Below are 13,085 nucleotides of genomic sequence, written 5' to 3'. Positions count from 1 at the left end.
ACATTATAGGTTACGCTTACTCCTATATGCACAAAAGCAGCACCCTGTTCTCTTTAGGTTGCTGTTTTTCTCCATTTACTCTCACTGCAGTTTTTCCACAGTCTTGACATTTAAGGCATTGGGCACATAAGGCACATAAGGCTGATTATGTACTTGCAGCATTTTGCTTAAACCGTGGCCTTTAATGATTTTGTTTCCTCTTACCGGTCGATGAAGCTCAGAAAAAAAGCAGGCATATTGTGGATTAGTGGCTAGACAGACGGGGGGGGGGGAGAGAGAGAATAAGGCAGACCAAAAAAAGATTGAGTGACAGAGAAAGGAGTGTGAGTCAGAAGCAGTGAATCAGGAATTTAATGATACCAGATAATGCTGGGATGAGATATTCTGGGAACCGTAGCATAGATACCCACGAGAAACATCCACATTATAACAGTGAGAAGGGAGGAAGTCTGATTTGGCCAAAAATATGCTCTAACAGAATGATAAAAACTTTGTATGCAGTGAGTAAACTAGAATTAACTTAGTGAATTAAAATAAAGTGAATTTAAAAAAAAGAACCTTTTCCTAATCTGTCTATATATTTTTTTCCTCATTTACAAGGTGTAAGAACTAACTTTGTTGACATTTCTCAGAAAGACATCTCAACTGCTTTTTCTCCAAGTGTGACAAAAAGATGGCATTTCTGGATATTAGATTGTATGCTTAATATGCAGTCTGGATAATATTCACAGTTCTTTTGTGTTGCATTTTTTAAAACCAACCATTACAACCATTGCTCCCTACTTTGTTGAAGATCTTTTGGCAGCAATTACAGTCTCAAGTCTTTTGGAGTATGATGGTTTAAGCTTGGTACACCTATTTTCGGGCGGTTTCTCCCATTGTGTTTTGTGTTTGGTAACTTCTCAAGCCCCATCAAGTTGGATGGGAAGCGCCGGTACACGGTACAGATCTCTGCAGAGGTATTTACTTGGATTCAAGTCTGCGCTCTTGCTGGGTCACTTGAAGACAAAGCAGTCTCAAAGTCAGTCCTTCTTAATTTTGGCTGTGTGTTTAGGGTCATTGTCCTGTTGGAAGATAAACCTCTATCCCAGTCTAAGGTCCAAAGTGCTCTTGAGGAGGTTATCATCAAGGTACATTATGGATTTCATCTTTCCCTCAACCCTGACTACTCTCCCAGGTCCTGCTACTAAAAAACGTCCTCACAGCATGATACTACCAACAACATGGCACCCCTCGTTGGGGGCATTTCACATCGGGGACAAATGGTTAACCTTAATTTTCAGTGAAAGCCTAAAAAAAGCCCGTCAAGATTTCTCTTTACAGCCAAACTTATAATTCACGACGCTGGAATTTTAAACTATGAGTTACTCAGTGTATCTGCTTCTCTTTCGTTCTCTTCTTCAAAAGCCTCCTGTCCCCTGAAAAGACACCAGCACTTACAAAAGGAAACACCTACGGACATGAAAAATGTTACCCCTGAAAGTGAGAAACATAAAACCTGAATTTAAAGAAAAGGGAAGGAGATGAGGCCAGAGGAGGCATGTGAACACAAACACACGCACACATAAACATGCACGCAGGGGGGAGAAAGCAGAGATAGTGTTGCATGATATCACAGAGAATCATCCACTCATATGCGTCTTTTCTATCTTCACTCTGACTATGCCACAACTCAAGCTGATTTTCATGGTGGACAGGATTTGATTTTCCCTAACCAATCACTGGAGACCAAAGTGTCTGCCTGAATCTAAATTACTTTTCAGATCAACACTGATGCTTAGCCATGCAAACATGATGGTTTTGCTGGGGATTTGGGAGCAGAGTAAAGTCAAAACAAGCTACAAGTTCGGGGCAATAGTCAGGATACAGGTTGGCCATGTTTTGATTTCCAAAAAAGAGGACTCTTGGCCCACTCATGAAGAACTTTAATAATACTGTTTGCTTAAAGAAAATGTTAACATATTTAAACGATGCCTTCTCTGTGCGGTTAATGAATGGTGAAATTAAAAAAAATGTGATATAGGCTTTTACAAGTCAACAAGGGCAAAAAAATAACTTAAAAACCTCTGGAATTAAATAATGGTACAGAAATAAGGCCTCATCTGTATAAGAAAAATTCCCAGTTCGGGACGGTACGAGGGACTTTTTTTTTTTGCAGTTTGTTTGAAAAGCTGCAGTTGCGCTTTGGCATCTTTTAAACATCACTAGGCGCTGCTGCGCGCTGTTTGTCCCGTCTATGAGCGCAGAACAACCGCTCACAAAGCAGCTGCTCAGGGATGAAGTCACACATATGGGTCCTCTGTAGAAAAATCCGGACATTTCCATTAATCTCGAAAATCCCCCCCCCCCCCCGGATGCCCCGGACAGAATGTGAAAAGTGGACATGTCCGGGGAAAAGAGGATGGTTGGTCACCCTACCCTGCGCATATACTGTAGTCCACATTGTTTTTGCTCTTTTGTGATATGAACAGCTTAACAACACTTGGCAACAGCTTGAAGGTGCTGTTAGTTCCACCCATCCTGCTGATTGGCTAATTATTAGGCCTCCTGTGGAGCTTATTTGACAGATTTCCAACAAAGACAGTGCTAGTTTATGTTTAGATGCCCCACAAATCAGTCACTGGATGGAGGGAACGGATTCAAAGGTCTGGCCCCGTGGCATGAGATGGTGGCTGTAAATGTGTCTTCCAGCATAAAATGCCACCAAATACAATGAGCTCTCTCTAGATGAGCAGTGTCAAAGGTTCCACTCCACTGAAGAAATGTACAGTGCATTCAAAGCTTGGAACAGTACTCAACCATTATCAAGAGCCGCAGCACAATATGAACTCCGTATATCAGCACACCTCGTTAAGCTGTCATAAGCATGAGTTATAACAGTGCAGCAGACATGACAGAGGTCGTAAAGCTGTCTGCTAGTATAACTAGTATGTCATAAACTGTACTAGCCACTTAAGCTTGGCTGCTTCAATAGTAACATACGTCAGGGTAGCTGTACCACAAAATGTCAAGTGCGGGTAATGACCTCCCTCACAGTATAAAACAGGATTTAGCCTTTAAAATTGCAAGAATCAGTCAGCAGTTTTCTGATTTGTTCTCTGTAGCAGCTAATATTAGATCCAAGATCCAAAATCACAATGCTTCATTTATATTTGTGTATAATTTGAACGATATTTCAATTTAAAAACTGCGGTTCTGTTTGTTTGTATAGCTGCTGCGCCACGATTTGTTGAAAAGATCAGTGTAACAGTCTGCAGATATCACACCAGACTAGCACACAGCAGAAATGTGTTGTTGGTTTTAATTGAATTTGCCTTCATTTTAATGACTCAGCAGATGTTTCACTGCAGGTGAAATAGACAGTGTTATGTTGATTTAGAGACACACTGTGACAGGCTAACCTGACAAGTGAATGCAATACACGGGGGGGGGGAAAAACGTGGCTTTTTCACAAAACATTGATTTTTTTACATTTTTTACATTCCAATGTCCTTGGAAAAAAATCAGTGTTAGTTTTAAAATATTTCTTAAAGGAGGTATAAAAAGTAATACCACAGATTTTTGGGAGGATTACCTGAAGTGCTTTTGTCTTGTTCTTTAATTTTGCTGTTTGAAATTTGAAGTTTCTGACTGAGCTGATGTACTGAAAAACTTCAAACTTCATTCCCTTTTTGAACTTCAAAATCTCAGTGTGAGTCCAGGGTACAATTACAGGTGATCAAATATCATTTTAATAATTAGCTTTAGTCAATACCTTTTTGATTGTTCATGCTCAAATGGCTTTTTTTTGGTTAAAGGTTAAGTGTGCGCCAGTTTGACTTTTGTATTGATATGCATGAGCTACTTAATGATAACAGTCCAGTTCAAACATGAGAGCCTACTTCTGCTCATTGAGAAACCGTAGCAAAGTATGTGTTGTTCCTTGCTGCAGTCTTTTTCTAGTCTGCTTGAACTGCACCCGAATCTAGCCAGAGGTAGGCTAATGCATAATGTTTAAAAATGTCCAATTATTTTTTTGTCTGACTGTCACTGCATCAGCAACACTTCTCTGAGCAGAAAGACCCCCTCTAACAGCCAGCAGGAGGGTGTAAGTGACAAACAGCAGCGTAGGGGGTCCAGTATCACTCATGGCCAAGATCATGATTTTTGCATTGAATCACAACATGAGCACAACAGTTCAGAATGGCCTGTGTGTGAAGCATCTCATCATGTTCGCCTGCTATTGCTGGACTTGTGTGTAGAGTGACTTTCTACAGAGTAAAAACCTCCCAGTTGAAACTGTGAAAAAGTTGATCTTGGCTGTGTGTCTCAAAAGTTGTACGGCTTTGTTGTCTGTAATTGTGTTTCTGTAGTGATGGCTGGAAATATCACTCTTGGGCTTCTATTAAAAAACTGACACCGGCTGGTCATTTGGTAAGAGCTTCTGTTATTTTTACAGACCATGAGATGTCTCTGGATGTTTTCTAACTCTGCTCTAATGTTAGTGCTGTTAAGGTGTTTGTTCAGTTTCCCCCTGCTTGCATTTGCAAACTCCTTAAAATCCCTGCTGCTCTGATATTTACCATAGCTTATCAGCATTCTGTGTCTAAAAAAAAAACCATTTTTCACAAATTAAGGTCCAGTAAGCTATAAGACAACAGACTTTTATTTCTATTGATTTTCATAACAAATTCAAGTAGCAGTTCTAACAATTGATACAATTCTGCTTTTGCTGATGGCAGAAAACCTAAGACGATAAGACTAGTTTGGATATGAATCATTACATAATTTTATCATGTCTTACTTCATTAAGTAACAGTCGCGTTTCAAAACAATTGGTGTTTATTCGATTCCAGCTGTTGCTAAGACACATCGAATGCAGAATTATGGTCTGTCTCCTCACCATTAACAGAGATTTCCATATGCTTGCTCCAGATGCCCAGTGTCTCTACTTCTCGCTCATTATCTGCTCTCTGTTTACAAGCTGGCAGAGAGGAAATCATATCTCATTCCAAGTGCAGCTGGAAACATTTTGATATTCAGCTGTCCATTTATTTTAAGTGTATGCTTTGCTCATTACAAACACCTCTTATTCTTTCATTATAGGTAATAAGATGTTATCAGATATTATCTGTGCAGAATACCAATGTACTCAATAAATGGATATCTGTTTCTCAGAGTTCTTCCATATTTCCATGTCAAACAGCAGCAATAATGAATAGGAAATAGGAAAAATTTACACTTAAATCACCCTTCGGATCGGCAGGAACAAAATATCCAAGTTGCAAATCTTTACAGATATACACTCTGTAATTTATTAAAGGAAAATGGCATAACAACAGTCACTGGAAACCAAAATCACCAAACCTTTGAAGGCCGGATTGAAAAACACACCAAAAATCAAAGCTGAAAACAGAATAAATTTCATAGTGTGGCTCAGTAATGTGTATGGCCTCCATTTGCACTTCCGACAGCATTTGGGCTTGCTCCTAATGTGATGGTATCGTGGAGGATCTCCTAGGCCTGGGTCAGTGCTAGGGATATTTCAATCTGATATTTGGATCAGCCATCAGTCAGATACTGACTCAAAAAGCTGCATTAAATATAAATATGACAACAAGCCAATCCACAGTCTGACACGTTCTCCATGGTTCTGTATACCTCTCGGTTTACTTTGAGCTACACCAGCATCAAGTGGCAGATGATCAGTTGATGCTAACAGCATGAAGCTAACAGCAATAATACAGCAGGGTGGGGGCTGTATTATTGCTGTTTAAACAGCTTCCATTTGTATGTTTTTGTGCAGGTTTTTTACTTACCTGCAACTTGTGGTCAAAGTGAGCGAACCAGAGTGAAAAGAACTGACAACAATGATGCTTTCTCTCACTCACTAGCTTGCATTAGCGCATTACTGCAAACAAGTTTAATGAAAAACACCAGTACATGTTTTATTTTTTTAACTGCATTAATTCTTCCCTTTTTTTCATATATTATTTAACAAATACATATGAAAAAATTAAATATAATTCGATGTAGTTATTTATTACATTTTATTTTGTAAGTTAGAAACGTCATTTCAGGTGGAGTGTCAAGTTTCCTTACACATAAAATTATTAAATTAATAAATATAAAATTATTATTACTTGCGGCAACTAGTAAAATTTGGAATGGGATGTCCCTCGTTGGTGCTTCAGTGAGCTCCTGGACAGTCTGAACAATCAGCAGATGTACAAATCCATAACACAGCCGAGGTTATCAGGGTTGAGGGGACTCTGACTAAAACATTTCATTAGATAATGATGGAACAACAATTAATATCTGCTGAATGTTTTTATTCTTTTCCCAAAATATTTTTTCCAATTACAGCCTGGAAACAGATTGGCATCTTTATCTACTTTAAAAAGTAACTGCGGAAAGTAAATTTATTAAAAGTTATGTTGTTGCTGAAGTTTAGATTTGTGACGAACAAATACAAATAAAATAAAAAAAATCAGCGGGCAATTTTAAAGACTATCAAATTCTGGAGCTTCTCAGTTTTTTACCCTAAATAACCATGGACACAAAGCAACATTCATCAAACTGTCATTTTACAGTTACCTGCAATTTAATACATTTAAACCAATAAGACACCAAAGAAAAAATATAATCATTGTGTTTTAAAATAAATTCATGACATTTCTGCATGCATATTTTACAAATTTGTCATATTTGAAGCAATTGGACCTGTTTTTCATAATGGCTCCATTCTTCTTCCTTTTTTGTAAAAGCCTGCAAAGCCCATCATCAGTCCATTGCTTTTAAAGAGCATGTGACCAATAACAGGTCTGAGCTCTCTCTCTTTCTCCAAGCGAGGTGGATAAGTTTGACCCTGCTGTGAGCGAAATTAAAGGCCAGGGCTGTTAGTATGCATTGCCTCGTTTCCCTCTATTTTTTATGCCTTTATCATTACTTTTTCTGCTCTTGTGCTTTATTTCATACTCTTCCATCCCTCCATCTCCCCTCCTCTTGCTTTTTTACCACTGCCTTTGTTTTGTTTTGCCTTTGAAATTTGCGCCTTAGAGTGTGATAATAAGCTGTCTGTCTAAGGGTGCAATGGCACCCAAGAGTCACTTTCGGTGCTTGTGCGCCTGTATGTGTGAGCTTGGGTATGTGCGACAAAAAAAGACAGCTGAGTATTTGTACGAAAGTGCCACAGTCCCTTTCTGTTTGTGTGTGTGAGTGTTTGTGTGAATGCAGACGTATAATTGTCTGCAAATGTGTGTTGTGTGTGGACGTGAAGGAAAGTGACAATCAGCAAGTGTGAGCGTGTGTGTGTTTGCGTGGCATCTGTCAGTTTCCCTCAGACTGTGAAGGCAACCCACAGAGCAGGAAGCAGGGAAAGCGCCACACCCCCCGCTGGAGAAATAGAGAATGAGCAGGGCAGATAATGCCCTCTTATCTTCCCCACCAACCCCCTCACCTCCCTTTTCTCACTCTAACCCACCTCCCCCAACTCCCCAATACAGACACACACAGACACACACAAACTCCCCCTTCCTCTCCCAGCACACTCTCAGCAGGGGGAAAAGCTTTAAGTTGGATCTGGTAGTGGCAGCGGGAAGAGGAGGGGTACTCACGTTGCAAAGACGCCAACCTCATAACTCACACAAACAAGCATTCACATTTTAGCCAATTTGCACAAGAAATAAACCCGAGTGTACAGAAACATGCACACCATCTCAAATTTTAACTTGTGATAAAACTGCCTGTAGGAATCTTTATGTTTAATTTAAGCAGGCAACTTAATTAAGTGTAAAGACTGACATTGGTGATATCAGATTTAAAGCCTGGGGTTGGATTTTTTTGTGTTTAATTTGTTCAAAATTGATTAGATGATTGTTAGTATCACAAAAGTTTATTTTCCTTTTGTGATACTCCTCCTTTCTTTTTATGTCCATACATGTCTTCCTTTGACCACAAGGATCCATATGCATTAAGATAGCTGTCTATTAGCCTTGGCTTTCTGAACACGTTCAGATTGTTCCATCACTCACACTGGCTGATGCACTCACGCTTGCCTTATTTTACTTTGGGTTTCTATCTTAGACCTCCACTGGCTTTCAGATACCTAGACCCAGACCAAGTACCGGTATGTGGGATTCCACCATCCCCCATCTGCCCAACTACCAAAGCGTACCCTGGACTCTTGGCTGTACATCCAACGAAACCCACCCGTGAAGCATACCTTTACTCCCTCTCAGTCCAGGCAGTTATTATCTTGTCAACTTGCAACCACTTTCAAGTTTGTAGTTAAATCTTACATCTTTTCTCTGAGTTACACTGTGGGCTCTGTGGTTAAAAGCTACCCTGGTGATACATTTCCCCTCTTTAAAAAAATCTTTACTTTTACCTTCCCTTTCAGATGATTTGTGACAGAAGTGTAGCAGCAAGAGTGAAAGGTAAAGGTGATAAGATGGTAGTTAGACCTGCTATGATGCTATGATGTATGGTTTGGAGATAGTTGCACTGACAAAAAGACAGGAGGTAGAGCTGGAGGAGATGGAGCTGAAGGTGCTAAAACTTTCACTGAGAGTGATGAGGATGGACAAGATTAGAAATGAGTACATTAGAGGGACAGCTCAGGCTGGGCTGTTTGGAGACAGAGTTAGGTTGAGAAGATTTAGGCATGTGCGGAGGGCAGTGGATGTAGTGAACCAATGATATGAAAGCTGGAGTTACTAGGCAGGAGGAAAAGAGGAAGAGCACAGAAGAAGGTTCATGGATGTAGTGAAGGAGGATATGTAGCTGGTGTGACAGAGGACAGGGTAAGATGGAGGCATTTGATTTTTCTATGGCGACCCCAAAAGGGAGCAGCCAAAAGAAACAGAAGAAGAATTGTTGGGTTGTATACATCTAGTATAATAGTTTCAATTTCCTGAATGATATGAATTATTCCATACCTGTGCAAGAAACGGATTCCTCCTCAACAAGCAGAGAGTGCCACATCGAGACAGCACCCATTATACTTGTGTTACAGCAATAAACTTCTGCACAACAACTGATAAGACACAACCAACTGTGCTTCACAATGCAAACTCTGTAGCATGCAAACAGGAATAAATACATTTAGACAGTTAAATTGCAAAAGCCCATAGTGGGGACCACTAGTTAGCCAGTTAGCACAACAATCTGTGAGTAGACAGGAAAGGCTCTGCCACTAACAACAGAAATGACGGAGGAGGAAAAAGAGAGGTCAAAGACACATCTAAAGAACCTGTGCAGGTCCTCCACACCCAGACAGGGGAGCATGCCATATTTAAGGCCAATAAGTGTTTTCCTGAGGGCTGCATATTTTCTGCCATGGGAACATTTTGAGTTTAAGCTGAGTGACAGATAAGATCCCATCAAGAGAATAAGCCACTAAGATGACTTGGTTTAAAAACAGTGGCAATTTTTGCCATTTCAGTCAGTCTGACAAAGTCAACAATTTTCCACTAAAATTTCTCCAGAAATGTCACTAGTTTATATAATTTAAGTACAGTTTGCTATAATACTAAAGTCAGAGAACCCATTTTATTTAATGTTTTGGATATGTGGTTCTATTTTATCTCTGTTTTGTTTATTTCATTAAGAGGGACTCTGTATTCTGGTGGCAAGTAGAAAAGCCACCAGAATGTTTAAAAATATCCCAGTTCAAATTTGTGGTGATACCACCCAGCGCTAATAGATACTGAACACCTTATCTTATTGTGTGCACTCTCTAATCTTTGGTAAATCCTTTATTGTTCTAATTTAGCTTGAGAAAGTCACAGATGATATGATTCTGATTCAGTTTTTGTTCCTGGAGCTACTGGCCATGAAACGTACCACAGACTGGTTTATAGTTCATCTAAGGTGATTGTCATCGTTAGTTGCAAACAAAAAGGCAAAGGCTTTTGATAATGTATCAAACTAATATCAGGCTTAATACAATCTCTCAGACATCAGTCACATACAATGGAACTGCACAGTATCAAATCAGGCAATCTGTGGATAAAATTAATAGCTTCAAGTCTGCTGATGATTATAATCTTCTGATTGTATTATCTTCACAAGCCCCCAGTGGGATTCTACGTGTATTATAACAGTCATTATTATGTTTATAACTGTAGTTGGGGGAGAGGTGTGTGTGTGTGTGTGTGTGTGTGTGTGTGTGTGCGTTTTTGCGTCTGTATCCCATTATCTCTGTCGTTAAGCACAATAATGGCACTCACTGTGGGCACCTCAGGCTATGTTTTGAAGATCTCTTGTGCACACACACCGAAGCTGTCTTCAGGCCTGCATCTCTGCCTAATTGGAAAGGGAATAGTTGCGGTGTGGGCGATCACACCAAAGCCCCTAGCTCATTGACACAAGGTTAAAGACCCATTAACTTGACCAGTAGAAAAATTGAGGAGAGGACAAAAGGGAGACCGGGTAGATGAGAGATAGCAAAAAGGAGAAAGAAACATGCAGAGAATCTCCAAGGCGGGCCTCTGCAAGCTCATTAATGTGAGCACCTGCAAGCCCGCCCAAAGCTTTGAAAACACCATCACGCAGCATGGAAGCCAGAGTAATGCTGTTTACAGGCCTGCTCATATTTGAGGTCTTTTCATAAAAGATCATGTTCGAGTTTTTGTCACAACACAATGTAGAACCGGGCCTGTGAAGAGGCAGTCTCCTAGTGTTTGCAATTACTATTAGAGAGGTTAGGTGCTACAGTTGCTAGAGTTTGGATGATTGCATTCATTATGTAACTAATAAGTAGTTTCCTTTAAGGAGACTCTGCAAAAGTCAAAAATACATATCACCTGGTTGACAGAGCACTTTATTTGCAAAAGCAAAGAAGAAGCAGTAACCACATAATAAGTTCACCACACATTATTTATTGAATAAAATGGGGACTGCAGTGATCTGTTGAGGTTTTTCACTTTGTGTGTGTGTGTCTTTGTTTTCATGTGCGTTTGTAAATCAGTGGGCACATAGGTGTGTGTGTGTGTGTGTGTGTGTGTGTGTGTGTGTGTGTGTGTGTGTGTGTGTGTGTGTGTGTGTTATCATTCAGGGCACCACATCAAGTGTCGAGAATGGAACATCCTCTTTCCTGTTTTTGATTTTCTGAGAAGCACGGTGCTGAAAGTAGTGAAGTCCAGAGGGTGAAGGGCTGGGCAAATCAATTCTTTTTGAGCTGAGCTTTTGTCTGAACTCTAACGCGTGTTTTGCTTCTGAAATCGAATGAGAAGTCTTGTAAAAGGAATATTCATGTAAAGAGAATAATTAAGAAGGAAAAACAGTTTCTGGAATCTTAATATGGCCTTGCCAGCGTGGTGCCTTGACTTGATACACGTAGAGGTCGGCTGATGTTGAGTCAGTTTGATTATTATCACAAAATATTTGCACACATTTTCACTGAAATCACATGCCCTGCAACCTAGCAAGTGGATAAAAAAAATCTAGGGGGCAAGTTAAACTTGCCCACTCAATTTCTGTTTTTCCTTTGTACTTCTCACCTCACAGCTCCTATTTTTTACTTTTGAATCTGCCATCTTTTATTCTTTTTGATAATCCTCCTCCTCGCTCATTTGTTTCCCTACTTTTTTCTTTCACTTTTTTCGTTGAAACTATTTTACTGTGCGCATCTCATTATAGTGTACTTTTTTTCATGTCTTGTGCATGTCGATGGAGCATTCATTACTTCTTCCTAGCCCCACCTACCCTAACCTAAAACAAAGACTTGTCCTGATAATGAAAGAAATAGCAGTAAAACAGCACAGACAACACAGGAATAACACCTGTCCTGATCGTTTAGTCCTTATGTTGTCCTTGTAGAAAGTGGCATGTGTTGGTGTTTTGTCCCTGCACTCAGCACTGAGGTGCTAAACTCCCACTTAGCTCTCAAACACACAAGTCTTCCCTTCAGCTCGTTTGCATCATTTGAAGTGACAACATCCCATTGCAGCCATGCATACGGGCCAAAGTCTGTTAACCCAGCACACACCCTAATGTATGCAATCACAGATACACACACAAAACAATGAGTGCCAAGAAACAGCAAGTGTATCTGACATGAATGTTCGTAGTCTCTCGCCTCTTTCACAGGAAACAACTGTACCGCAACAGAGCGGTGACTCATAATACAAATAGCCTTCGTGTATTGTAAAGCCTCAAAAAAGACTATGACAGAAATAAAGAAAGAAATCAAGAACCTAAAAAAGGGAGAGGAAATGAGAACACGAAAGGAGATGAAGAGATTGACAATGAGTCTATGACTCTCTGCTCTGACACTTACTGCACACAGCATGTTGCACTGCCAAGCATTCTTTTGTTTGTAACGTGATTGTTCTTAGCTTGCTCTTCAGAAACAAATTACCTGAGGTTGAAAAAAACACAGAATTATTTCAGCTCAGTTTTATGGCGCTGCGATAGTGTATAGATACCAGGTGTTTGTTTTGTCACAGTCAGAGTGACTTTACAAGTAACATATTTCAGCCGAAAGCTGTTTAATTCCATCTATTCATTCATTAATTTCCAGCTGCTTACCTGAGTGTGTGTCGGGGGAGGAGCAGTCTAAGCAGAGACACCCAGACCTTCTTGTCACCAGCCTTGTCCTCCAGCACTTCCAGGTACACACAGAAGCATTTCCAAGCCAGTCAAAAGATGCAATCTCTCCAGCCTGTCCTGGGTCTTCCCTGAGGCCTCCTTCCAGTAGACCATGCTTTCAGCCCCTCACTTAGGAGGTGCCCAGGAGGCATCCTGGTCAGTTGCCCGAACCACTTTAACTGACACAGAGTTATGGTTCTACTCTGAGACCTTTCCAAATGGCCAAGCACCTTATCCTATCTGTATGGAAGAGTCCAGTCACAGTCACGCTCATTTCCATCACTTGTATCCATAGTTTCATTCTTTTGGTTCCTATCCAGAGCTTGTGGCCATAGATGAGGGCAGGAATGTAGATTGACTGGTTAATCTCTCTTCACCACAACAGACCTGTACTGTATCCACATTATTGCAGGCGTTGCATCAATCTGTCTTTTAATCTCACTCTACCCTTAATACTTAAACATACAACAACAACTTATCCCCAACCTGGAGTTCATATCACCTTAGACCAG

This window comes from Copadichromis virginalis, linkage group LG12 (genome assembly GCF_057382275.1).
Source record: "Copadichromis virginalis isolate Kocher_CV1m ecotype Utaka linkage group LG12, C_Virginalis_male_GT1.1, whole genome shotgun sequence".
Classification (NCBI taxonomy): domain Eukaryota; kingdom Metazoa; phylum Chordata; class Actinopteri; order Cichliformes; family Cichlidae; genus Copadichromis; species Copadichromis virginalis.
This window is presented reverse-complemented; position numbering follows the sequence as displayed.